Source organism: Triticum aestivum, chromosome 3D, assembly GCF_018294505.1.
Source record: "Triticum aestivum cultivar Chinese Spring chromosome 3D, IWGSC CS RefSeq v2.1, whole genome shotgun sequence".
Taxonomy (NCBI): Eukaryota; Viridiplantae; Streptophyta; class Magnoliopsida; order Poales; family Poaceae; genus Triticum; species Triticum aestivum.
Genome location: NC_057802.1, coordinates 214969239 through 214979606, shown reverse-complemented (window position 1 = coordinate 214979606; position 10368 = coordinate 214969239). Strand labels below are relative to the sequence as shown.

The window sequence follows — 10368 nt, the reverse complement described above, 5'->3', positions numbered from 1 at the left end:
TACAAGGCAGCTACAGTTCAAATTTGACCCGCTTCCTACTGAATCGGCGGAAATTTGTCTTTTTCACCAGAGATGAACCAAAGCTTTTGATACCCAACCATTTGGTCAATTGTGCATTAAATATGGCCTAGTATTTTAGAAAATTGATTTGGTCCAATTTTGCAACAAATATATGGTAGGTCCTTCACAAAAAAAACTCATTTCGGGCACTCGAAAAATGGAAAATGAATTTTCCGTGCAAAGAAAAATGAAAACTCCCTTAGGCAACATTGTTTGAAATTCCAAGATGCACCCTTGTGCACAATATGAGATCATTTGAACAAACTATGCCATGAATGTGGCCATAAGATTGATCATTTGACTTGAAAGCCATGAATCTTCACGCATGATAGCTCGTTTCTAAGAACACTTTTTTAAAATAATTGTCGTATTACAAGTTTATTATTTTTTCTGGAAACTTGGTCACATATAATGACACAATGCGAAGGTTTTCCAATTTTTTGATTTTTTTTTTAAAATTATGCCCGTTTCAAAATGCGGTCAAAACGACGGGCTTGACCGTTCTTAGCTAGTGGTTGAATCTTGGAAAACTTTTGATGTTTCCCTGATTAAATAGATACTTATGTACCTAGAAATGATTTTTCAAGAAAAAAAATAGCAAAATACAAGGCAGCTACAGTTCAAATTTGACCCACTTCCTAATGAATCGGCGGAAATTTGTCTTTTTCACCAGAGATGGACCAAAGCTTTTGATACTCAACCATTTTGTCAATTGTGCATTAAATATGGCCTAGTATTTTAGAAAATTTATTTGGTCCAATTTTGCAACAAATATATGGTAGGTCCTTCACAAAAAAACTCATTTCGGGCACTCAGAAATGGAAAATGAATTTTCCGTGCAAAGAAAATGAAAACTCCGTTAGGAAACATTGTTTGAAATTCCAAGATGCACCCTTGTGCACAATATGAGATCATTTGAACAAACTATGCCATGAATGTGGCCATAAGATTGATCATTTGACTTGAAAGCCATGAATCTTCACGCATGATAGCTCGTTTCTAAGAACACTTTTTTTTAAATAATTGCCGTATTACAAGTTTATTATTTTTTCTGGAAACTTGGTCACATATAATGACACAATGCGAAGGTTTTCCAATTTTTTGATTTTTTTTTAAAAAATATGCCCGTTTCAAAATGCGGTCAAAACGACGGGCTTGACCGTTCCTAGCTAGTGGTTGAATCTTGGAAAACTTTTGATGTTTCTCTGATTAAATAGATACTTATGTACCCAGAACTGATTTTTGGAAAAAATAAATAGCAAAATACAAGGCATCTACAGTTCAAATTTGACCCGCTTCCTACTAAATCGACGGAAATTTGTCTTTTTCACCAGAGATGGACCAAAGCTTTTGATACCCAACCATTTTGTCAATTATGCATTAAATATGGCCTAGTATTTTATAAAATTGATTTGGTCCATTTTTGCAACAATTATTTGGTAGTTCCTTCACAAAAAACATCATTTCGGGCACTCGGAAAATGGAAAATGAATTTTCCGTGAAAAGAAAATGAAAACTCCCTTAGGCAACATTGTTTGGAATTCCAAGATGCACCCTTGTGCACAATATGAGATCATTTGAACAAACTATGCCATGAATGTGGCCATAAGATTGATCATTTGGCTTGAAAGCCGTGAATCTTTACGCATGATAGCTCGTTTCTGAGAACACTTTTTTAAAATAATTGCCGTATTACAAGTTTATTATTTTTTCTGCAAACTTGGTCACATATAATGACACAATGCGAAGGTTTTCCAATTTTTTGATTTTTTTAAAAAAATTTATGCTCGTTTCAAAATGCGGTCAAAACGACGGGCTTGACCGTTCCTAGCTAGTGGTTGAACCTTGGAAATTTTTTGATGTTTCTCTGATTAAATAGATACTTATGTACCTAGAAATGATTTTTGGAAAAAATAAATAGCAAACTACAAGGCAGCTACAGTTCAAATTTGACCCGCTTCCTACTCAATCGGCGGAAATTTGTCTTTTTCACCAGAGATGGACCAAAGCTTTTGATACCCAACCATTTTGTCAATTGTGCATTAAATATGGCCTAGTATTTTATAAAATTGATTTGGTCCATTTTTGCAACAATTATTTGGTAGTTCCTTCACAAAAAACCTCATTTCGGGCACTCGGAAAATGGAAAATGAATTTTCCGTGCAAAGAAAATGAAAACTCCCTTAGGCAACATTGTTTGGAATTTCAAGATGCACCCCTGTGCACAATATGAGATCATTTGAACAAACTATGCCATGAATGTGGCCATAAGATTGATCATTTGGCTTGAAAGCTATGAATCTTTACGCATGATAGCTCGTTTCTGAGAACATTTTTTTTAAAATAATTGCCGTATTACAAGTTTATTATTTTTTCTGCAAACTTGGTCACATATAATGACACAATGAGAAGGTTTTCTAATTTTTTGATTTTTTTGAATTTTTTATGCCCGTTTCAAAATGTGGTCAAAACGGCAGGCATGACCGTTCCTAGCTAGTGGTTGAATCTTGGAAAACTTTTGATGTTTCTCTGATTAAATAGATACTTATGTACCTAGAAATGATTTTTGGAAAAAATAAATAGCAAAATACAAGGCAGCTACAGTTCAAATTTGACCCGCTTCCTACTGAATCGGCGGAAATTTGTCTTTTTCACCAGAGATGGACCAAAGCTTTTGACACCCAACCATTTTGTCAATTGTGCATTAAATATGGCCTAGTATTTTAGAAAATTGATTTTGTCCAATTTTACAACAAATATATGGTTGGTCCTTCACAAAGAAAACTCATTTCGGGCACTCGGAAATTGGAAAAATGATTTAAAAGGTCTCATTTCTCATAACTCTTTAAAAAATATTTGTCTTATTTCAATTTGTGATTATTCCTGAAAACTGAAGTCAAATTTGCTAACACGATGAGAAGTTTTTTTTCAATTTTTCAGGTCATAATAAAATAGCTAACATGAGCATCTTAATTTTAGTCGATTACGACCAATTGAAATGGTCAAAATATCATACCTGTATACTGCGTTCTGATTGGTCCAGGGGCCTCTCACGCGGATCATGGATAAATCACTGTCGGATGCTGCTGGATCCAACGGCCCGCACGTCGCCCGTCTCACCCACGTCCCGCACTCCTCCTCTCGCACCCTTCTCTCCCACGCACTGACGCCCCTCTCTCCTCTCCCTCACTCTGATCTGATCTGAATCCACCGTCGCCCACCCCCACCGCCACCCACCGTCGCCCACCCCCTCCGCCGACGACCCTCACCATCGAGCCCACGCCCAGATCCGCGCTCTCTAGTACTCGCCCGCAACCCTCACCCGTGGCTAGGGTTTCGGCCGCCACCCCTAAATTCGTCGGGATCTGCCACATCCAGCGACAGCGAGGCCAGAGGTGGCCGGATCTGGCACCGGCAAGCCCCTCCCCTCCTTATTCGCGCACTATCTCCTCCTCACCTCACCTTGTCTTGTGTTCCCTTTCGGCAGGTGGATGGGATGACGACGATGGCAGGAGGGGCGAACCTCCATGGGACGGGTCGCCACCAAGGAGATGGAGCTCTTTCTCCCCTACCACGCAACCTCCCTCCCAGCGCCAATAGAGCGCCGGCTACCATGACGCGACAGCGCTGTCGCAAGCCTCGCGGGGCTGTGCATCTCGTCGTCTGCCACGCCCTACCAGGAGCTACATCACCCACACGTCTCCTCTGAAGAAGGGGACGATGGCTTGTGCGTCGGCGTGGTTGGCTCCAGCTCCCCGCCGACCTATGACTCCACATGCGTCGCCGTCTTCGACCACAGGTCCATGTCCTCGATCTGCTTCCTTTGCTTCCCGTAGGTTTCCGCGTAGATCTGGCCGTTTGATTTGATGCGGATGCGAATTTGGTTCTCCATCGCTGTAGGTTTCATGTGCGTACTCGCGTTCGAATTAGCATTGAATCCCTCAGTTTATGCAGTTTCGTTGTGGTTGATTGACACCCCTGTGAAGACAAAATTCAGGACCAACTGTTAGCTTTTTGTGAAGAAAAAACTGTTGGTAAAAAAATTGTAGAACCCCCCAATAGCCTCGCTCTGCTGTACATTATATTACTTGGGTTACTGCAACCCTGCCTGCCTGCTACTGTGTTAGTCTGCAACGCATACCAAGTTGATTTCAATGCATTTTTTCCATAATTAGACTTATGAAGCTCAAACTGACCATATCAGCACTAGTCTCACATTTAGATTTAAAATGTTGACTGGAAATGTGTGTAGTCGGTATTTGTCTTGTAGCATGGTCATATTCAGAGACTCAACTCGTTTCTTCTTTTGTTCCTACAAGACAATTCAACTTAACTTTAAAAAGTAACAGTAAATTTGGATACTGCCAGACACAAGAGAAGACTGTTACAATGATAGTATGTGCTACATTTGATCCCAGGTTGTATAACATATCTGTTACTGCAGGTCACCCATCCTTGAGGAGCAGAAGGAGGGACGCATCTAGTTGACGATCAAGGGCCTGCTCTGCTCCTCTTCTTCCTTGACCATCGGTACCACCATGTTCCCGGGCTTCCAAGGTGCGCCAGCACACCGCCGCCATGCCTCCTCTGCTCTCCGGGCTCGGACCAATCGCTCGCCCCTTCAGGTATGCACGTCTCCTGCTATTATCTCAACCCTGTGAGTGCCAACTTGCCTCTTGCCTCTTGCCTGCCAAGAGTGTTGACTGAATTGCTTCTGATACATGTATGTGTGTGTTTGTGTGCAGCCCAAGCCTTATGTGCACTTACTGGTTTACTAGTCCTGATTATGTGCACTTCCTGGTTAAAAATCTGCACTTATAATAGTCCAGGTTATGTGCACTTACTGGTTTAACCTCCTGTTAAAAATCTGATGCTATAATAGTCCAAATGTTAAAAATCGGATGCTATAATAGTCCAGGTTATGTGCACTTACTGGTTTAACCTCCTGTTAAAAATCTGATGCTATAATAGTCCAAATGTTAAAAATCGGATGCTATAATAGTCCAGGTTATGTGCACTTACTGGTTAAAAATCTGCACTTATAGTTATGCTATTGCACTGTATACATGTGTAGTCAGTAACTAGTGCTACTACTTGAACTCAAAATTTCTTTTACAAAGACTAAAAAAGACGAGCATTTCTCTAGCCAATGTCTGCAGTAGTTGCTGTTGTGTAGTCATCGGCTGGACCTATGCATCTCATCAAAATTTGCAATGATGTTTGTTTCCTAAGAAACTAGCGAATTATAGAGGCCTGAGATTCTTCTGTTGTTGTACTTGTACATGTAGCAGTGTTCTTGGCACTGTGACCTAAAGCAATCAGTCGGCCAATTGCAGTCTTGGCATGCTCTGTTGCTCTCCTAGTTGTTAACCTATGTGTAGTACGTAGGAATAGAGGTATGCTAAATCTGGCATTTTCAAGTATGTTGTGTTGCTGTGACTCCTCTCAGTTTAATAAGTCTGGCATAAGATGTATTTATTTAGACGAAGTATCCGCTTTCCCTGACATAATGATTTTTAGCTACTGCAGCATTTCTTGAAATGATTTTTATTCTAAGCATTTTTGTCAGTCAATAAGCTAGTTCCTGAATCAAATTTGTTAATGAAATGTTTCTGTAGCATGCTATAGTTAATTACTCCCTCCGTTCCTAAATACTTGTCTTTCTAGGCATTTCAACAAGTGACTACATACGGAGCAAACTGAGTGAATCTACACTCTAAAATATGTCTACATACATCCGTATGTGGTAGTCATTTGAAATGTCTAGAAAGACAAATATTTAGGAACGGAGGGAGTAGTTGGCAAGTGTGATGTCCATTCGCTGGATTCCATCGCCTGATTCCAGACGCCGCCTCTGTTTTTTGCAGGTCCGGCAGCACCGCCGCGTCGACGACGAAGGTGGTGACTGCGGCGGCGAGCGGCGCGAGTTGGTGGCTATGGGACTCGGCGGCACGGCTCTCGTCAGCGGTGACAGAGGCGGTTCTTAGGCGAGCCGAGCGTGCCTCCTCCCCGTCCCCAAAATCGCGTCCCTTTAACGCGTTCCATTTCGAACAGCCGGCGCATCAGCGTTGTCGGTCTGTTGCCTGATTCCGACTAATCCAGCTTCTTTTGGTCTAGCTGGGCATTATTTTGAGTTCATATATGTGCTTGTCACTCCATATGTTATAGTGATTCCCTCTGTTTCCTTACATGTTCTTGTAGTTTGGTTGCTTTCCTGTTCATGCATGTTTGTACAGCTATATATAGTTTTGCTGTGAATCTGTCGTGCATGTATTGAAATGCAGGAAATTTTGAATACATGTTCACTCTCAGCTGGGATATTGAATTGTACATAGTTATGTGATTTATTCATGTCTGCTTCTTATCTTATTAAGTGATTATCTTTATGTCCTTGCTACCAGTAGGATGGTCAATAGCTTGTTTTGTAGTTCTCTACTTTATGCAAATAGCTTCATGTAGCATTGTTCTACTATCTGTGTGATGCGGAACAATATGCTCTTAATCTGTTACTATATTCTCACCAAATGCATAGTTTTTTTTAGACCTACTGTTAAACAAAATATTAACTTGTATCATTTTTTCTTAACAATAAGCATATAATTCCTGACTCTTATGTTATATGATCAGCTTACTCCTGCTTCAACAACTGTACTAATTCCTGACTGTTGTATGTAAGGAGTAAAATAGTTTACTTGAGTGATATCCACTGGTTCACTATCTTAAAGCACCTTTTTAGCATTGTGGGCTGCTAATAGTATTTTAGACTTACCATATCCTCTCTTGAGCAATGGCAGGAGCGCATGATAGACTACTAAATGGACAAGTATCTGCAACGTTCAGCGTCGAAGATGATGCTTACCAGATGTTCTACTACAGCCCCATCCATATCATCGACATGAAGTTAGGTATCTACTCATCCTAAAATTGATGGCCTGAAGCTTGATGCATGTATAATGTGACACGCATTAGGATATCTGAATAATTTTGACATGTTTGCTCTGTTATCTAGCAGCAGGTTGATACTTGTCATTTGCCCTTTCCAAATATATCTCAGTTTTGTTGTTATGAGAATGTTATATGCATGGTTTCTTATTAGATCTCAAATTCTGCAGCTATGTTTGATTGTTAGGAGAATGTTATATGCAGGGCTACACTTGATTATGTTCCCTAACTTTTCTGATTTATAATCCGCAGATTTTGGCCTTCATTCGTCAAAAGTTGGTGTACAAGGAACTCCAGGTGAAGAATCTTTAAGTAAATAATTTATATAGATCAGGATCTTATGTTGTCGAGGTGGCTGCTGTTGTGACCAAAGATCAGCCTGGAGATGTGCATCATAGTTTTAGTTGATGTTGCCACTATGTTTTGGTGCATGTGTATTTGATTGTATGTACACTTGATGGACCGTGTAGTCGTGTACGTGCTGTTTGAGTTTCATTTAGTGATTTCTGGATTTGATCATTTAATTCAGAAAATTATATATTGTTTGCTGTTGAAATGTGTAAAATTGAAATCTGTGATTGAAAAAGATTGAATGTTCTATTGGATCGAATAATATTTGGGCTCTAAAAAGGCAATGGCCCAAACAATAGTGCAAGGAATATTGTGCAATGATGCAAATATGATACAAAAAGGCTTAATGAAATGGACTGCGAAATAGATGAGGCCTTGAAATAAAAAGGCTAAATTATTGGGCCAGGCCCATGTAGCTAGCGAAAATTAACAGAAAAAATGTAAAAAATGGCTGAATTAATGGGCTCGGCTCATATAAACATCCAATTGGACCGGGCTGATTCTAATTTTTGACCTTTTCAATTGGTCGCAATTTTCCCACATCAGATTGCCACGTCGGATCCGACGTGGCCTGGGCAGAGAGCTAGCGACCAAAACAGAAGGTCATGGAATCAACGACCTTTTGTTTTGGTCGTGGAATTCCACGACCTTCTCATAGAGAAAGTCGTTAATTTCAGTTTACGACTGCCAGCTTTTGACCATCTGTTTTTGGTCAAAAAACGGTCGCAAATAAAAATCAATGACCTTTCAGGGACCAATAGTGAGGGTCACAAGTTGACATATTTCTTGTAGTGTCCGGCGGCGGATGAAATCAGCCCCAATCATTTCGAGAGTGAGCCCGGCCGTGGTGAGGCAATGGATCCTGGTGGTGGTGACCGAGAGCTTCTTGTCGTTGGCGTCGAGGTCGCTCTAGTCCTTGCGATGGACCGGCGGACCCGGCAGAACTCCCGTGGGTCCTTCTCCTCGATCCATCACCACCGGCTCCGCCACTCCTCCCACCTCTCCTTCTGGGCACCCTCCGGGTACGTGCCCTTCTCCTGAGACCTCGGGATCCAGGTGATGCAGCCAGAGATGGCGCCCCTGGCTGGATGCGAGGGTAGAAGTTGTGTCGGAAGAGCGTCGTGCTGGGGAGCACTCCGGCGAAGCCCTCGCAGAGATGGGCGAAGAAGGCCATGCACGCCATGGCAGTTGGCGTGAGATCCAGAAGGTGGAAGCCGTAGGTGTGCATGATGTCGTTGAAGAAATCAGAGAAAGGGGGCAGAGCCCGCAAGAGAAGTAGTCGATGAAGAATAGGTACCGATTCAGTCCGGGCTTGGCGAAATCGGCAGGGATGATGCACGTGGCAGGGTGCCCCGTCGTCTCCCTCCCCCACAAGGGCCTGAAGTAATCCCTGAGGTGGACCGCATCGACCGTCGAAGGGAAGTAGGCGTGCTGCGTCCGGAGCGCCGCCAACTCGCTCTCCGCTGCCTCCCTCTCCCTGGCGTCTTTGGCCGCTCCCTTCCCCCTGCCTGTCTTGGGCGCCATAGCGGCTCAGAGGGAATAAAGGTCAAGGGCAATGGGGGCGCGACGGCCGCGAGCAGAGGCAGGAGCTTGAAGAAGAGGGGAACGACGGTTCCGAGATTGGAAAAAGCACCAAGGGTAAATGAACAGTGCCCTTGCAGTTCTCCTTTTTTATGGGGAAGACGCGGGTCGCCTCTTTACCGTTCGCCACGATGTGAGGCAAGCGTGCAGCAAGCGCTGCACACACGACCCCCACATCACTCATTCAACGCGGATCGTGGGGAAGGGCAACTGGCGAAGGAATAACTGCGGATAAGACTCTGCCACACATGCCTGCGCATCATTCTGGGCCTGACCCAACAACGCTCTACGCTTATGTGTGGCCCAGGCCCGGGGGCTCCTATCAGTGTACAAAAGTAGGGGCCTTCTGTACCCCTTTACTTGTGCGCGGGCAGTTATAGCCACGCATGCGGCCATGCTTGGCGGGGCAGAGGAAACAAAGACACAAAATAACTAGAGCAGCGCCAAGCCAGAGGCGCGAGGAGCAAAGGGACAAGGTGGGCTTTCCCCGGCAAGAGCCTTGCCGAGGGCAGCTTATGTAGCCCCGGCGAGAGCCTTGACGGGGCAACTTGCCCAACACCAGTGAGGCTGCCACCCTTGAGCCTGAGAATTCCAACACCATCAACAACATTGGAACCAAGGCTCGGGAGGCGCCTGCATGGTGGCATGCAGATCTTTGTGGAGACCAAGAACATACAAGGACTAGATGAGAACCAAAAGACGGAAACCCCTGGCAAGATCCTTGCCGGGGACGCTCACAAGACCCCCGGCAAGGACCTTGCCGGGGACACCTGCGAGACCCCGGCAAGACCCTTGCCGGGGACATCCGCGGGGCCGCAGCCAGGCCCACACGTGCCAAGGCTCCACCGCTGTTCCAACACAGCAGTCGGCCGTCAACTAGGCAGGTACCTGCATGGCGACGTGCGGCTTCCAGGCCAACTCAGCAAGCACCTGCGTGGTGGCACGCAGATCTTCATGAAGACTCTGCCACCACACCAGCTCAGCAGCCAGCCAGCCAGCGTGGTGCTGCACGCCTCGTCTGCCTCGACGCCCGTCGGAGCGAGGCGAAGCGGCGACGAACGGGACAAGCTTCCTTGCCGTCCCAGATAAAGTGAGATGGCACGTCGGCAGCGCATTAAATGCGTTTTGTCCTACGGTGCCAAGGATAGACTTGTATACAATACATACTTTCCACCTCCTATGTGCCACCGCGGCGACCCTTTTGACTATAAAAGGAGGCCCGAGGCGTATTGAGGAAGGATTCAGACTTTTTGGACCCTGCACGCTTTGTAGCTAGTCCAAGAACACCAGATAAACACAAACCAGCAGGAGTAGGGTATTACGCATCGCTTGCGGCCCGAACCCGGATAAAAATTCCCCCGTGTCGATTTCCTAAACCCGCTCTTTCAACAGCCCCACACCCTGTCAACCGTAGTAGGGATTCCCCGTGATCCC

General features: G+C 44.3%; 1 long non-coding RNA gene across 1 annotated transcript; it reads left to right on the top strand.

Annotated features, from left to right (window-relative positions):
• The first annotated feature begins 3227 nt into the window (after positions 1–3227).
• Positions 3228–7550, top strand: LOC123078271 (uncharacterized). Its single transcript, XR_006437297.1, has 5 exons — positions 3228–3859; positions 4505–4685; positions 5928–6134; positions 6855–6965; positions 7255–7550. It is a non-coding gene; the product is annotated as an uncharacterized lncRNA (long non-coding RNA).
• The last annotated feature ends 2818 nt before the right edge of the window (positions 7551–10368 follow it).